Below are 18,190 nucleotides of genomic sequence, written 5' to 3'. Positions count from 1 at the left end.
TGTAAGGAGCTGCCGCCCCCCCCCCCTTGCGCTGGCCTGCTGCTGGGCACTGCCACCTGTGCTCCCTTTTCATTATCTTGTTCCCCAAGGGCAGGGTGCTGTGGCACCTGACCCCTGCAACTGCCTAAAGCACGAGGAGTGCTTCAGCTGGTCATATAGTGCTTCGAAGGTACTTGGCTGTGCCTTTAATGAGCGACACACTTGTTTTGCCCCATAGCACCTTGTGGTGCTTTTGTGTGCATCTCCTGTGCTTCGTAGCGCATTGCTGCTCGAAATCACCGCCGCGACCCGAGCAGATTGCCTGGATGACAACTGCTGGCCAAGATCACCACCACATCCCAGGCAGGCTGTTTATGTAAAGTGCGAGTGAATATCACTGGTCGGTGCACCAGGGGCACAGGGAGAACACCAAGAAAGTAAGAGAGGAGTGAGCGCGCTCCTATCCGTGCCCCCGAGGCGAGGTCTGCTTCGAGGAGCACACCCGGGGCACCAGGAGGCCCTCACTGAGGGACGGTCACCACTGCGGCCCGGGGAATCTATGTTCAAAGCCGGGTGGGGGAAGGAAGTCTCATCGGAGGCTCCCCCGCTCCACCGGGCCCCTCTGTGTTATTTTGAGGATGGGCAGGAGGGAAGGAATCCTCTCCCTGCCCCACCGGAGCCCAGAGAGTGCCAGGAGGACACAGGTGGGGTGGAAGCCTCACCGGAGGCCGCCACCCGGTACAGTCCTCCTGCTTTGGTTTGGGGGTCCTCGCGAGAGTCGGGTGAAGCCCCCCATTGGTGGCCCCAATCGTTATTGCTGGTTTTGGCCCCGCTTTGTTGGAAGGCCAGTTGAGGCCCGGGGGGCCCCCAGAGATCGCAGACCCCAGGAAGGGCCCATTATAAAAATCAGAGAAGGTGCATGCCGGCCTTCTCCCCCCACAGCATTGCGAGGCCCCTGTTTTGCATGCAGTGGAGCAATGGGGGGCCCTCATGGATAACGTGTGGCACTGGAAGTGCCCTTCTTCATAAACACAGGTACTTTCCTTGGACATACCTAATTCAGATGTTCCTAATATGGACTTTATGATTTTTTTCTGCTAACCTGTTTGGTTTTTGATGTTTCATATATAGTTGTGAATCTTCCTTTTATTGGCATGACCTTCTAATATGTGATTTTTCACTTGCCATATGTTTCATAATGTTCCTGTTGTGGACGTTTATGATACTTCTATAACAAGTGCATTGGTGTAGTAATGTGATTCCTGACTACTGCTTATGTGGCAGAATACTAAATAACAAGTGTGTTATATGTGACTACTGCTGGTTCTGCAGAGTAACTAATGTGCAATGTTCTGACAACTGCTAAGGTAGCAGGATATTACTGAGATGTTGTGTTTGGCTTAAAAATGGTGTTGTGCACAATACAGTATATTTTCATATAACTTGGTGCTGTGTTTTCTTTGTGATGGGGATAGTGCATCACGTGTGTTGTGTGTGTTGTGCAAATGCTTTACACATTGCCTCTGGGATAGGCCTGACTGCTCGTGCCAAGCTACCAAGCGGTGAGCAAGGGTTATCTTGGACGTGTAACACCTTTGCCCTGACTAGAGTGTGTGGGTTCTGCCTGACTTAGGTGCATACCCTAGCCAACCAGAAACCCCATTTCTAACAGAGTTCCTCTGTGTAACAGGTGGCCTGGGGTCTGGATCTTGTTGTACTGCTCTGCATGAGGAGGGCAAGGGAGTAGTAGAAGAAGAGAATCCAATTGTTGAAATTCTTGAAGGCTTTGGTTAGGCTGTTTGCTGTATTTGGGTTGGTGTGTGTTAAGAGCGGTGCTCCAATCCTTGTCAGTGATGCTCTTGCAGTTCTGACAGGCTGGTCTGGCAGTGGTTTATGTGCATTGGACTGGGGCAGAAATGCTGAACTTGATGAGGGCCTGGTCTGTCCAGGGTACTGGTGTGGGATTGTAGACTCGGACGTTGTCGAATGTGGTGAAAATAGGGTCCAGGAAGTGTCTGGGGACATGAGTACATTCTTTCACTTGTTGGGTGAGTGCTTTTGAGTTGGTATCGGTGTGGTTTTCCAGATGTACATCCAGGTATCCGAGTTGGATGTAATTGCTAGAATCAAGGGCAAATGATGAACAAAGTCTGTGATGGTGTTGGGGAAGTTGATGCTCGGTCCCTGTGGTCTGTAGATGAGAGTGCAACTTAGTGTGAAGTTGGCTGTGATATTGTGCTTAAGAAACAGGTGTTCCATGTTGGAGGATGATGTGTCAGTGGATGAGGTGCAGCTGATGGTGTTCTTGTGAATGACGGTGACTCTGCCTCTGGCCCTGGGAAGTCTGTCTTGCCTGGTAATCTTGCAGCAGGGGGATGGCTGCGGTGATATCAGGTGCCCATGCAGGGTTCAGCCAAATTTACATTAGGCAAATGTAGGTTTGGAGAATTGTGGGACAGGGGGATCCAGATCCCTGTGGCAGGTTTGGTAGGTGAGCCGGTGTTCATGAGCATGCATATAAGTGTGGAGTGTTGTGTAGTTGGTTGCAGCACTGTGTGAGTGTGAAAGAGTGGTGTGTTGGGTGCTTCGTTGCTGGTGCAGTGAGTATTGGCTGTGGTTAAGTGCATGAAATCTAGTGCGAAGAGCAAGTAAATGCTCCATCACTGCTGTGTGGTACAGCAAGGCACCAGTGTATGGAGTGTCAGTTGGGGTTCGAGGTGCGGAGAGTCACAATATGGTAGCCACAGGAAGGAGGAGGATCCACTTTCCTGACCCTGGACCCAGTCCCAGAAAGGCTTACCTTTGTTGCGCCAGTGGTGCAACCGCTGGACATGCCCACAGCACGTCCACGCTGTGGCAGCCATTTATTAGTTCCTAGGAGAGGGTGAAGTGATGTCACTTCCTGTGCAGATGGATGATGAGAAATCCAGTGATGTCACTTCCTGTGCAGATGAGTTATGGGAAACCCACCAGTGATGTCACTTTCTATGTAGATGTGTGATGGGAGATTCAGTGATGATACTTCCTGTGCACATCGATGATAGAAATGAGTCCTCCTCTTACTTGTCTTCTTCTTTAAAAGACAGTTTTGGCTGAAAATCATCAGTGTCACTTCCTGTGCAGATGGATAATGGTAAATCCACCAGTGATGTCACTTTCTATGCAGATGGATGACGAGAGATCCAGTTGTTGCGTAGGCTCTCATTATTCTAATGAGACTACTGGATTTTGAGCGGCAGATTCACCTGCGGTGTGGGAGACTAATTCTAATCCACTGCAGGTGACTCCTGTTGCTCCAATCCGGGTTTTGCTCTGGCTAATTAGCAGTGCCTCACCTCTACCCAAGGGCAGGGATGACTGGGCAGCCGAGTGCATGACATAATTGGTTTCTCAGGGAAGCCGTGGTCACTCAGGTCTCATCAGTTTCTCTCAATTACATTGGTCTTGTATATACAATGACAAACAGAGGCAGTATATTTTTCAATAATGACTTTAATGAAGCAGCTGCATCTTAGATAGCAAAGCATGAGCTGCAATAACCAGGATGACACAGCATGACAGTATTAAAAGTGTGACAAGGAGAGTGAAGCATAAGAATAACGCTACCATATTGTCACTACAGTCAATAGACTAATTCCTACCTAGGCTATGATAGAGCACAGCGTGTTAAGCTCTAATTCTGCCCTTCAGGTTCCCCTGGGAAGACATCATCCCCCATACCTGAGCAAAGGCCTGAAGTCTGCAAAACAGCTGTAGCAAAGCATTTGGCAATCAGCATACAGCCGTGGTCCTCTGACTGGAATCTCCCTGTAACGTGTAAGGGACAGGGAAGTGTTTTTATAATAAAATAGCTGATGTTCTGAGAAAATGTCCCTACATAAGGATGTGTGTTTTCTACGAATGTCAGAGACTAAACTTATACCATGTTCACTGGTAATGTACTTTACTGTAGCCTTGGAAGAAGCACAGAGTGAACAAGAATATCTTGTTTGAGAACAGAGTGCTGGCCTAGGCAAAAACAGATAAACAGAAAATAAAACAAGACTGTAAAATTGGCTATTGTAACAATAATAAAATAAAGCCGAATAAAATATATCTAGGTTAGAGTGCACAGTGGAATGGCCTAGTGTGTTAAAATAACGTGCATGGAGCTATAGCTAAAATCCTTTCACAGTTATTGCACAGCAATCATAGACAGCCAGGCATGGGGAGAGGATGCTCTGTCCTTCAAGTGGCCAAGCTGCTCAGTATATCTTTTCCCTGCAATTCCCCTTCTCCACAGGCTGCTTCAAAATATTTGAGAGAGGAATGTGATGGTCATATTTGAGGTCCCGTTTTGGCCAGAAAGAGTGTGTTTTCCAAATCTGTCATAGCTGTCATTTCAGAAAGTAATTCACTTTCCTCTGTCCCCGGCTCAGTCTTCATATCTGATCTGATGACAGTATTCATGTATTAAAGCTATCTGCCCGAACATTGAAAGGAGGAGCTTACAAGCCTTAGATTGTTCCAGGGACTTTGCCATTTCGATACAAGAGTCTAGGAAAACTTAATCTCTGTTAGCCTATGCCAAACACTGGGACAACTTTGAAAAGAGGTGTTTAACGAATTACTGGTTTGTTAAATGTTGTTCTCCTTCTAAAGCATTTCAAATTTGAAGGTAGGTTTTCAGTAAAGGCTACTTCCATCAATATAGTCTTCTCAGTGGGGAGCTACCAGACGTTTTGGAGGCGCCATGTTAGATTTTTCAAAGGTTGACTCTTTAGTGAAAAGGCTGAGCAGAAGTTAAGAATTAAGAAACCTGTTGAAACTTCAGTAGTGTCTTCATGGGACTTGCCCACTATTCTACAAGGTCTCGGTTATCCGCCTTTTGAGCTTTTAGACTAAGCATCATTAAAACAGGTTCCCTGGTGGCTATGATGTCAGCCAGACGTTTGGGGGAACTTGGAGCCCTCTCAGCTTCATACCCATACATCAGGCTTTTCCCAGGTAAAGTGATTCTTAAAACAGATCCGACGTTTGATTTAACGGTACTTTCACAATTCCATAAACATCGGGAAATAGTCTTTCCATTATATGAATATGGAAATGGTGACAGTGTCCCTCTAGGTGTGGATGTCTAAAGGGCCTTACTGATTTACTTACATAGGACAAAAAAGTTCAGAATATGAAAGTCTCCTTTTGGTCCAGCAAAGGAAAGAAAAAAGTCACCCACATGTATTATCAATAGATGGGTAAGTCAAGCTATCACTAAAGGTTGAATTTAGATAATTCAGTCAACTTTGTTTTTTGGTTACTTAAATCAGTTATAAAGTGAAAAGCAGTGTTCTGTTTGTACCATGTTTATGATTAAAAACATTAAGTTTGACAGCATATAATTATGAGCATTGGTTTTGTCATTGAGGAATTTGATCAAAATAGTGGGTACATCTTCAAGGTGTAATAGACCAGGATGTGGGGGATATGTTTTTTGGGTAACAAAGATTACCTGTGAGCGATAATTTAATTGCTGGAAATCATGGGTGCCCAGTCTGGTCTCAATGTGGAGTGTAGATCCTGCAGGATTTCTAAGGGTGGGGTGAAATCACTTCATCACATCATAAAGGTTTGCCACCGTTTGTCATCATCTAGAGAGAGGGTGGTTTGAAAACCTGCGTCAGATGACAAGTAACACAAGCCAGTGCCATATCTCCAACTGTAATAATCTAACACTAAAATTGCAAAGTTTTCATATTTTTACTTGTCCCTATGTGTCTGTATTTTTTAAACTGCTGTAAAACATTAAAAAAATATTTTTTGAAACTGTCCTATGCTAGGATTATTAACGTGTGATGCCCTTTGCTGGGCATGACATTTATTTTTCTGTTTTAGTGGAGTCAGGATGTTGGGAGAGACAGCAGCAAAGAAGCATTTCATAAGACTACATTAAAAGATGAAAGTTAATTAATGTGTTTTTATGACACGTCCTGTTCTCATATGCTAATTACAAAGAACACCCCCCGAGCACTTCAGACCTCGTGGATACTAGTGTGTATATGGCAAACGTTCTGTTTAATACCCGTTGGGCTAGTCACATGACTTCTCTAGATGTTCTTTCATCTTTACCCCCTTTTTCAGTTAAATAGTTGATCTGACACAAAGAACATGACAGTTATTATGACTTATCTGATGAGCTGTGAAAATAAGTCGTTTGTTTGTGCAATGTATTAAAGTACCTGAATTTACGAACATCTTGAATTAGTTAAAATATCACATTTCAGAAAAAATAGAACTAATAATACATGGTTTTATAATTTCATATTATTACCCACCCAAGAACAACCAATGGGGCTTTATTTTTAGCTGTGCTGTCTTATCTTTTCTGTACCAGACACTCGGCCCACCTACACAAGTGAGATACTATTTTTATTGGGGGACTTGAAGCAACACTTGGTAGTAGGAAAATTGTGACTCCCTGCAGATTCCAGAACTCACCAACACACAGATTTGAGGAAAATATGTGTTTTCAGCCAAAGCTTGAGGTGTGCAAGGGCTTCTGGGCAGTGTTTGAAATGGAAAAAATAAAGTGCCGGTACTCTGTGCCAGAGTACCTGCTTGTTTCCGAGAAGTGCCGGTACTCTCCAATTAAAAGTATTACGTTTTTCCTGAGATGTGCCGGTACTCACCCTCTCAAAATAAAAAAGTGCCGGTACTCAGTACCGGACAGTACCGGCCCATTTAAAGCACTGCTTCTGGGTAAAAAAAAATCATACCGTCCTATATTGCCCGTAGGTTTCCTGAGGTGCAGACTGGGCTAGAGCCCAAGGGCACAGCCACCAACATTGCAGAAAAGGGTTGGAATCATTTGATCTTTTCATGTTGTGTTTTTGGTCTTTTCATATGTGGGCGTTAGTCCCACAAACACATGTCAGGTACTATTTGTATTGGGAAATGTCGGAAAACGCTGAGTGGTAGGACAGTTGTTGGTCTCCACAGATTCCAGAACTATCCTTCACAGAAATGTGAATTCAATGTAGATTTCTATGCACAGTTTGAATTTTGCAAGGGCTTCTGAGTACAAAGATCACAATGGAACCACAGAAGTCACGCTAACCTGGAACCTCTGAGTGTCTAGTTTTCAGAAATTTCTGAGTATGGCATATTTTTCTAGGTAGTGGTTGAGCTATGGGCGAAAATCTGCAGCTAACCACATTGCAAAAAAGCATGTATTGTGCTGGGTAGCATTTCTGTTGGGTAGCAGGTCTCATTTTGAGGTGCATTGGGTCGCAGGTCCAAGGCCCTGCTGCACAAGTCAGGAACCATTTTAATCCGGAAACATGTGGGAACACAGAATAGTGTATTTTACCAATTTAATTTCTCTGCATTTTTGCCTTCCAAGTGTCAGCCACTGTGCAAGCAAGAAGAACGTTTGCAAAATGACCTCTGAATCACATGCTAATATGGGTACCCACAAATTCAGAGAAGTACAAATAACCATGGGGGTCATTCTAATCTTGGCGGGCGGCGGGAGCTGCCCGCCAAGCGGGAACCGCCAGAAGACCATACCGCGGTCAAAAGACCGCGGCGGTCATTCTGAGTTTCCCGCTGGGCTGGCGGGCGACCGCCAGAAGGCCGCCCGCCCGCCCAGCGGGAAACCCCCTTCCACGAGGATGCCGGCTCTGAATGGAGCCGGCGGAGTGGAAAGGGTGCGACGGGTGCAGTTGCACCCGTCGCGATTTTCAGTGTCTGCTATGCAGACACTGAAAATCTTTGTGGGGCCCTGTTAGGGGGCCCCTGCAGTGCCCATGCCATTGGCATGGGCACTGCAGGGGCCCCCAGGGTCCCCACGACACCCGTTCCCGCCAGCCAGGTTCTGGCGGTCAAAACCGCCAGAACCAGGCTGGCGGGAAGGGGGTCAGAATCCCCATGGCGGCGCTGCCTGCAGCGCCGCCATGGAGGATTCTTCAGGCCAGGGGAAAACCGGCGGGAAACCGCCGGTTTCCCTTTTCTGACCGCGGCTTTACCGCCGCGGTCAGAATTGGCCTGGATGCACCGCCAGCCTGTTGGCGGTGCATCCGCGGTCCCCGGCCCTGGCGGTCTATGACCGCCAGGGTCGGAATGACCCCCTATGTCTCCTACACTGAACATCTGGAGTACATTTCCTAAATGCATAGGTTTCCTTCTTACCCATTTTGCTCTCCTTATTTATTGCCATATGAATTGCTCTTTACTTGGTGCATAATGAAAAACCATTGTAAGGTGCAACTCAGGTGTTGGCTCTGTGTATTTCTGTTTCTTGGAGGACTTACAAACTCTATATATTCCCTCAACCAGAACGGTCTATCGGACGTACAAGTGTATTGCTTTGGTAAATTATCCTTTGTGATGAGAAGTTACAGATGAAAATATTGTCACAAATCGCTGCTTCCCTGCTCAGTTTCAATACATTTTTATCTCAACATCTAGTTTCTTTGGGAAAAGATTGAGGGGTCTACACAAATGACCCCTTTCTGAATTCAGACGTTTATCTACTTTTTAGAAATCTATAGCTTTCCAGGATCATCCATGGGCTTCATACCTTTTCAACCACAAATTCAAAGTAGATTGAAAGCACAAAAGTGCATAAAAATGGGCTATCTCTTAGAAAAATGACAAAACTGTGATAAAGATTGTTTTTTATATTCAGCTCTGCTTGTTCCTGGAAGGTGGTGATTTTAGCACAGCAAACCTTTTTTGATGCCGTTTTTAGGGAAATAAATGATTTTCTTGTGCAGTAGTTTATTACCATTAAAGAAGAAAATTAGCTATATTTTGGCTATTTACTTGATTCCCTCCAGGGTAATTTACAAACCCTGGAAACCTTTAGAATCTCCATGGTGCTTGGCAAAGCAGATGTAAATTCGGCATGCAGAACTTACTTGGAAACAAGTTATAGTGGCCTAAGTGTGTAGTACCTCAAATAGCCAAAAAGTGCTCAGCACTGGGGGGGGCCTCAGCAGTTATGGGATTAAAATGGCATACAACCATTTTGAAAATATAAACTCTAATAACACAATCATTACTGTGAATTTATTTATGTATTTCCCTAGTCTTATATAGCACTATCCATGCTGTTTTAGAGGGCTTAACAGAATGTTGGTACATGTGGGCATGTTTAGAAAAAGTTACAGCCATGAGTGGCAAGTTGGTGGTATTCAGGCAGGAGAGATAGGTTGCTCGCATTAAGCAGGTGGACATTCATATGGTTGAGGGTGCAGAGTGCCTAATTTAAGACATAGCCATGGCTTGAGTAGGTAGTTGACTGGACTGAGAAGATAATCAATGTATTGTGAGTCAGACACTCAATGTATCATGAGAATATGGGAAGGAGGCCTTATCCTGTGCTATCTGGATGCTGTACACATTGTTCATAGTAGCGCTGAAAGGGCTATTTGAACAGATTGTTTTCTAAATGCTTTCCAAAGAGCAATTGGTTTAGGCTGTGCTCTCAAGGTTGAAATGAAAAGATTCCTGTGAATATGACCCTCTACTTCAAGAGACTTGTCCTTGTATGTTAACAATTAAAGGTAATTTCGAAAATTGCCCATGAGTTGCTCGATTGAAGGTTCCAACAATCTTGTTCCTAAATACAAGTGCACCAGATTAAGAAGACATTGTCTGCCTCCCTTGTGCACTCTTTAACTCCTCTGTGGCCTTTCCACATATTTCCCTGTGCCACGCACTCACCTGCTTTCCTACTGCCTTCTTAAACCCCACTGAGCCATCGCCTACCATCCCCAAAGATCTTCACTCCCCTCATGCATCTACATAATGGTGACATCAGTGCGAAAGCACAACTGGTTTGCCTTCTGAGCCGGTCCAGCCCAGCACCTGGGTCCCAGGAGCTCCTCCTACTCACAGCTATCCCATGTCCTACTGAGCCACTGACCTCAGTCCCTTGAACACCAGACGTCCTTCAGCTCACTGTTCATGCACCTCCACCTCCAACACTGAAGGTACATTCTCCTGAGCCAACAGCCACTTTTTCTGTGTGTCCCGCCAACAACCTCCACCCATCCCCCTCCTTCACTTCCCACGCTAACACCCACCCCCACACAATACCCCCTGTGCATGTTTCATACCCCACCCTGGCTTGTCTCTTGTAGAACACTTGCTCCATCATCAGGAACACTATTAAAGTATAGAACTGTTTGCACAACCTTTCTACAGACCTTCTCTTCTTGACTGAAATCTAGCTCACCCTGACTTTGGCCCACAACATCACAGTAGCTATCCCCCCTGCTTTAACATCACGAGACACAACAGAACCTGAAAACACAGAAGACTAGTCATCATCCATTACAAGACACAACAGAATCTTCAAACTCAGAGAAGGACTGGTCTTCATCCATAAGAATACATTTATTGCTTCATCACTTCAACAAACTCCATCGACTTCCTGGAAAACCTGGCCTTCAAACTCCACATCTCCAGCAACACCTCTCTGCTTGCTCTACTGACCTCCCATCCTGAGATCCAACTTCAGAAACACCATTATGGAATAAATCGCTCTACTGGTGTTTTGTTCCACTATGCTCCTTGGAAACCTCATTTTCGACCTGAAAGACCAGACCAACCAAATTAACAAAATCTTCCTGGAAGATTTAAACACCTAATGAGTGAATGGCCACACACGCATTGCTGGACACCTTCTCAGCCCAGTTTTTCGCCACTTTCTTAGGCATCACAGTGGATAAGCCAAACCCCCTCACCTGGACTATTGTTTCATCCTCTTTAGCCTGTACCTTCCCCATCAACAGAGAGCCACACCCTCCAAAGCCATTCAATACTACTGGAACAGGATGCCCAAGGAAACATAGACCTCAGAGCTCCGTACCAAAACCTCTCCAAAATTTCAATGAATTTTAATGCCTGGATCACCTCCTGTGCAGGCTATCGGGCCCCTCTCAAAACCATTATCACCCCTGGGACCAGAACTCAAACCAGCTGGGACATAAAAGAACTGTGATTCTCCAAATGCCATTGCAAACAACTAGAACACCAGTAGAGATACATCCATGAGTAAAACTGCAGAGTTATCTGAAGAACTGCCTTCTGGTTCTAACCCCAACAACTTAGATCCACCAAATGCTCAGTGCTGACTGAATTCATTTTAGAACAGCTCAAACAATGCCAAAGAACTTTTTGTTACAGTAGAGGGCCTCACTTCCTCCACCACCAGATCCAAAAATGTCACCTCATCATAGGAGCAATGCAAACACCATTCCCACCACTTCAGCGACACAATGAGCACCATGCAGAAGAACTTTGTTCCCCATCTGGACCCTTCCATCCTCACCGACCTCCAGCATGATGAGACAAACACACCAATAGCCATGATGACCCGCTGGCCATCCATCACCTCCACAAAGACCGTCACCACCATTCTTTTGAAAGCTTCATCGAATCCTTGCCCTCACTTTATCTTCACCAAATGACTCAATCCCATGTGTTCCGCACTCCCAGAGACAAGAGGCTGGTAATAAGACTGTGTATTTAGGATGGCAGCAGTGTAGAGTGTGGAAGACTGAGTGCACCCCACACCTTTGGTAGCTGTTGGCCTTCCTCCTGGCTAGCTCACTGTGCTTCACTCAAACCTCCAAACTCACTGGGGTAAAAGGTGATTATGGAAACCTGAACATGACACTGCTCAAGGGAAGTCGTGGAAACAGATCTTACCACTTTTGCTCAGTTATTCTTACATGCCAAGGTGAGACACAAGGATGCGAGATAAGTGTTCAATATATTTATTGAAACAATCGGAATCTAGAATATAAAAAGTGAGCTGCGGCAATTAGGCAGATGAAACAAAGCAAGGTAATCAGCATAATGATTATGGTAAACAATAAAAACAATCCAACCATTATGTATGTAGGTCTCAATGTTCTAGAGGTTCTAGAGATTCCTACCAAACCCTATGTCTATATCTGGGAGCGTATTGGTTGTGACGCCATGCCTGGCCTGATCTAAGAGATGAGCCCCAGCCCCAAACCTGGATATATCAGAAATCAACTGGTCATGTAGATAGCAATTCTCCAAGGAGCTGGCAGATCCGTGCCACCCGCGTGCGTGTCACACAGCATGTGTCCCAGGATCGTTGTGGCTCGAATGGCCTCTGTCCTTCTTGGGTCATTGCACAGTTTATGTAATAAACCATACCACCGCAGGGATTCAGTTCTTATGTAATGCTGTGTCTGGATGATAGAATCTGTCTCCTGTATAGGCATTACAAGCTAGCATATTGTGTACCGCGTTCTATAGCCTTTGACACAAAAAGTACTGATTATCTATGTTGTGCAAAGGCTAAGCTAAGTGAGCAGCAGGTTCTTTGTTTTCCTAGAATAAAGGCAAACTGTAAAAACGTGTAAAAGCATTTCCTAAAAACAGTCATACAAACATGAAACAATGTGTATAAAATGTGAATAAAAACATAAGCAGGAAAACCAAGCTAAAACAGAGGTGACCAACCCGGGTCCTAATAGGGTCCTCATGACACCCTCCCCTTGTCAGTATTGGAGTACAGCTCTTAAAATAATAGTCAATTAGGAATCCTAACTTCTCAAAAATGTCCACAATGACAAGCAGAGCATGCCGAAAAAGGGCAGCCAATCAAAGTTCATATATTTTAGAACGGGATAAAATTTAAAGTCATGGGAGGTCAACATACGGTCATCAAAAACATCAGTAGAGATGGAATCCAACAGGGACCCCTCTTCCACAGATGATGGTACCACCAAAGCCTCATCCAGATGGTCAAAAGGACAAACATAATTTGAGGGTAAAGTTGCAGCTGAGGAGTCAGCATTATGTGCCATGCCCCCAGAAAGGACTCCTGGAGCCAAAACATCCTTTTTCCAGTAAAGTGGCTCATAGACGGTATCCCAAAATAACCGTATTCTCATAGGACAGCTCCAGGAATGAACCCTCAATGGGGACATCATAGGAAATACCTGTTGCTTAGCAAGATGCACTTCCAGTGCGCTCTTGAAAGGGCACCACAGCAATGGAACACAGGCTGCACACAATAGAACACTAAATGAAAAGATAATGACCAGTCTTTGTTTAGTTTCTCCAACAGCGTTACTCCAAAGTACTGCATCATGTGAGCATGATACAGCTGGATCAATGGCATCTCCATTACGCTTTGGCTTTGAGATGGGACATCAATTGCGGAGCAAAAAGATCAGGACCAAAATAATGCCACTGAATGCCAATACCAGCGGTATGCCTCCAAAAACACTTGAAAATAGCAAGTGGGTGGCTGATGGTATTACTTCAAAGACAGTCTGGAATGTACTTACAAAACCATACCCTTTAGCCTTAAGAAGTGTACAACCCTGCGGTGTTTGAAGCATTGAAAATGCGACTCACAAGTGCCTTGGAAACTTGGTATTTAGGAGAGATTTTATCTTCACTGATGATCTTGCTATTTCCAGGTCATAAATTTCATGGACAGATGTGAGTGCCACGTGTTTTTGGAACAATAATGCTTTCAGCCTGCTCAGCTTATCCAAGCTGACATTGGAAGTAGCAATGGAAGGCCACACATTCACTCCTCTAAATGCATGCATGAGAGTGAACAACACATTTCCATAACAGGTCACTATTTGAGAAACAGAAATCACATGTGGGACACCTGCCCTCATGCCGCAACAGCCTTGATCATTCAGCATCAAGCAACTTCCATTTGAAAGTAACTGAAACACTGGGTGAATACCCTTCAAGAAGCAGGCTAGATTAGCTGCTGATGCATTACATACACAGTGCAATGCTACATGTTTACAAATCATTTAATGGGTGAGAAAAACTTCCTTTTCCCCACACAGATACTTGTAATCTAAAGGCAGTTCCCACAACTCATGAATAAAACTCTCCCCTAATCTTTCAAGCCTGCTCACAGGAAAGTGTTTCAAACATGAAGTGAACTGAAAGCTTGATATTGTCAGGGCTATTACTCCATGTACTAACCACACTGATGACGGTGTCTTAGCCATTGTAAAAGACAGATTTCCTAACTTTTCTATGTTAAGCATGGTATATGTTGCATCTTTCTTTGCCATTATCTGTTGTCTACATGTCAGGTTAATTGGTAAAAATAACTATTTCAAGTTCACATACTTCCATGGCACAGAGGTCGATTTCAAAACTTGCAAAGTCCAACTCCACTACATAATAGACCTAAGTTGACTCTGTCCATGTTATAAGAATGACATGTCATTTTGTATGATGTTTATGGCAGATGACACAATGTGTTTGATATGTAAAAATGAGTGGGCAATGTTTTCATACCATTATCGACAATGACTAATGTCTTCTCTAAGTTTGCCTGATCTAATTGTCTTAAATGTGCAGCAGCTTCCATTTGTGAAAGCTTCCATATTTCATTGTATATTTCATACAAGAACCTTTTTAAGCGTGACTTCTTTGGACCTAGAAAGAAATCCTGCAAATCCATGCATCCCACAGGAGAGGGAGGTGTTCTTTTACAGCTGACAAAGTGGAATGGTGCAACCATTGATGACATAACTTGCCCACACTGGATGTAGTAACTAAACCTGCATGTTGTATATTGATATAACAAGGGTCCGGTTTGCTTGCTTTAAAAAACGGTGTAGCGTTAATAAAATGTGCATGACAACCATTTGTGTCCACTGGCCACAATAACCACCCGTTCAGAACTGAAAGTGTAGAATCAAATGTAACATTTTTAAACATAATATTGAGCTGATCTTCTGAATAATTCTGAGTATTTTGCCAATTGTCAAATTTTCCAATTGAGGGAAAACTGGACAGGTTCACATCCTCAACTTTTGCTAAACCTTGCAAGTTGTTTGCTGGACAGTATTGTTTAGAAAAATCATCTGTAATGGGATAAGACATGCTTTAAGTAAGGTATCCATGCCCTGTACTTGCCAAGCCTTCATTCTCCAAAACTGACTTCAAATCATCAGTATCTTACTGATAATTATAGCCCTTTATAACTAGTTGGGAAACCAATGCATTTAAATGAATTAATTTAATATCGATCAGCAAAGTTTCCTTGCTTTTGTTGATGGTAATTTGAAATAACATGACACAGGATCAGTAACATCATACCCAGAAAAAATGTGAATTTGTCGAAATATGTTTTGTAACTCCCCGCTGGTGGAGTCAGACAATGTTCCCATTGGTGTAATTAAAAACTGTATGTAGAGTACTCACACTGTGTAGGTGATGGTGTCCATAATAATGATAACAGAACATTTCACCATAATTTGCAGAGTTCATGTACATTTCTTCACTTTCAAATACAGTATAATATTCGAGCTCAGAGAGCATTGAATTAACCGTTTTATTTCCCTGTCATCAGACACAACACCAGGTGTAATGATCTCATTTATAAACATTTATAAAACCATCAGTATTTGAATAGTTTCAGTAGAGTCAAATATATCATAGGGTACTTCCCATCAGGAACTGGAACAGCAGACATTTTTACAAAAGACGAGTTTCTTCGCACTTTGTGGGAAGACAAGTGAGGCTTCAGTACCTCATCTACCAGTTCAACAGCAGAGCATTCAGGAAGATAATGCCCATGTATAAGCAGAAAGAAGACAATCCCAAATCAAATGCACTGGAAGAAAACAAGCAAAGTCAGTATAATCCACAAGTAGGTCCACGGGTGGATCAGATAAGTGTGTTTAACCCAGTTATATAGCTTATATACAGTGAAGTGATGGTGTTGATGAGTTTAGAGGGTAGTTGTCAACGTCAACAAAATATCCAGAGTCAGTCTGTGTGAGGATAGGAGCCACTGCAGGTGAAAGAAAGCTGGTAGACACCTCTAATGGTGGGTCATCATAAACAACGCCATTGCTCTGTTATGTAGTGGAGAAACGTAGACCTATGCCTGGTATGTTTCTGGTACTTGTAGCACCAATAGTTCATTCTCTGCTCTCACCAGCATATGGGAAACAATTTCAGCATTGTTTAATGCTTGAAGAGGTATCTCCTCAATGGTAGTGAGAAGGGATAGGGAATTACCCAGGAATCCTCAAGGTCTACTGTGCAGGATCGGCCACATGATGCAATTTAGCTTGATCAATGAAGACAAAACGTTTGTCTTTACAGACAGACAGCTGTGGTTGAGTTACAGTTCTGGTAACTTGGACTCCAAGAACTGGCACCGGTGCTTAGTATGATGGGTCAAACTCCTTTTTCACTGTGATCTGTTCAGAAACCAGATGCCCAACCTTTGGAATCCAGGCTGTAGATGTTGGTGAATCCTTTAGTCCCAAAGTGGCAGCATGTGTAGTAGAAGTTAATCATGGACATTTTGCAATTCTTGCAAGACAGTGAGATTTTCATTTATGTCAAAGGGAGATTCTGCTGCCAGGTCCATCAAGATCTGGGACAAATAGTTGAATGCTGAACAGGACTTCATATGGGGTATGGCCACCCAAAGATCTTCTAAACAGATTATGTATTACTCTCTGGACCCCATAGAGCTGATGGATCCAACAATGACCTCAACCTAATACTCTTGCTGTTAAGGATTGATTTAAGTCTTATTTTTTCTTTCAACTACAGAATTTTTGTCTGGGTGACAGTGGGAATAATAATGCAGGACTGCACCCTATGTTCCCATGGTGTCCCTGTAAGCGTTTGAAGCAAAAGCAGGGCCCTGATCTGAGTAGAATGTAGCAACTGCATATGTCCCAATAAAGACTTGCAAATATTTAATAAGAGTGTGAGCGTTAACCGATCGTTGTGGCCATACCCAAAGGAATCTGAAGCAAGACTCTACTGCTAGTAGAATGTATATGTATACACCATCTGAATTTAAAGGACCACATCGGTCCAGGTACACTCACTGCATAGGTTTATTTGAGAATAGGAGGGGTGTCTGCAGTGGATGCTTTACGGTGGAACTTTAATTTGCTGACAGATGTCACAGATAAGGACATGTTGCTTTCTTTCTGTTTGGAAAGACCATGCAACCGGTAGCATTTCTTGTAGCTGCACACCACCTTGGGCAGAATCAATACCCTCATGAGTTGTTTGAATTAGTTCTAGCCTAAGGTTCTGGTTGGGGATTACACGATCACCCACCTCTGGAATTGTTACATAAGGAATGTATTAGGCACTCGGTTTGTAGGAATATTGTGCTGGATATGCTTTGGGTAAAGAGGTGCCATCAGCTGAAGCTTTCATGGCAGCCAATATTTCTTCATCCACCCTCATGTGAGAATGAATAATCGCAGCTACAGTTGCAGTAATGACTACAGATTTGGCTGCTTCATCAGCCAGTGAATTCCCTACAGCACGTATTCCAACACGTTGATGGCCCAATGCATGTATTACATGCCCGTGGCAGTTTGTCCATGAACTTTGCCACCTTCCCACAGCATATTTTATGATTGACGTTGTTTCCTTTGGAGTCTCTGAATCCGTTAAGGTGACAGTAATGCAAATTTTCATTGAAAGACTGGACACAATAGTATGACCTACACGCGCGGGTTTTGGGGATTCAGGATTTTTGCGTTCCAATGCTAGAATCATGCTTTTGGTTCATCCAGCTGTTACTGTGCAGTCCCCAAGGGACTGTGTAAAGGTCTGTTGAGGTTGGAGTTCTCCATCCCTCATAACTCCATAAACAGCTGCGTAAGCCATGAAGTATTGATGTTTGGTACCTACAGCAGGTTGTGCTGATCCATCAGTGTAAATAATATATTTATACTGATTTAGAGGCATGATGTTAGTGGGCCTGGGGTACTCAAGTTTGTATTGCAAAGATTCTTGAGTCTGCAATTTGGGGTCAAACACATAGGTGGTCATTACAACCCTGGCGGTCGGTGTTAAAGCGGCGATAAGACCGCCAATAGGCCGGCGGTAAAAAAATTGGAATTACACCCGTGGCGGAAACCGCCAACAAAGACAGCCACTTTAACACTCCGACCACCACGGCGGTACAGACAGACAGCTTGGCGGTCACCGCCAACAGACAGACGGAAGACAAAGTAACGCCCACAGTATCACAGCCTACCAATCCGCCACCTTTTCCGGGGCGGATTCACCGCGGATAAAAACACGGCGGAAACAGGACTTCGAAGGGAAAACGCTCACCTCTACACATCCCACGAGGAACCAGGACACCATGGAGCCGGAACTCCAAATTCTCCCTGCGATAGTCTTCCTGCTCCTCTACCAGGAGCAC

The sequence above is a fragment of the Pleurodeles waltl genome, chromosome 1_2, assembly GCF_031143425.1.
Source record: "Pleurodeles waltl isolate 20211129_DDA chromosome 1_2, aPleWal1.hap1.20221129, whole genome shotgun sequence".
NCBI lineage: Eukaryota > Metazoa > Chordata > Amphibia > Caudata > Salamandridae > Pleurodeles > Pleurodeles waltl.
Note: the sequence above shows the minus strand (reverse complement) of the source record.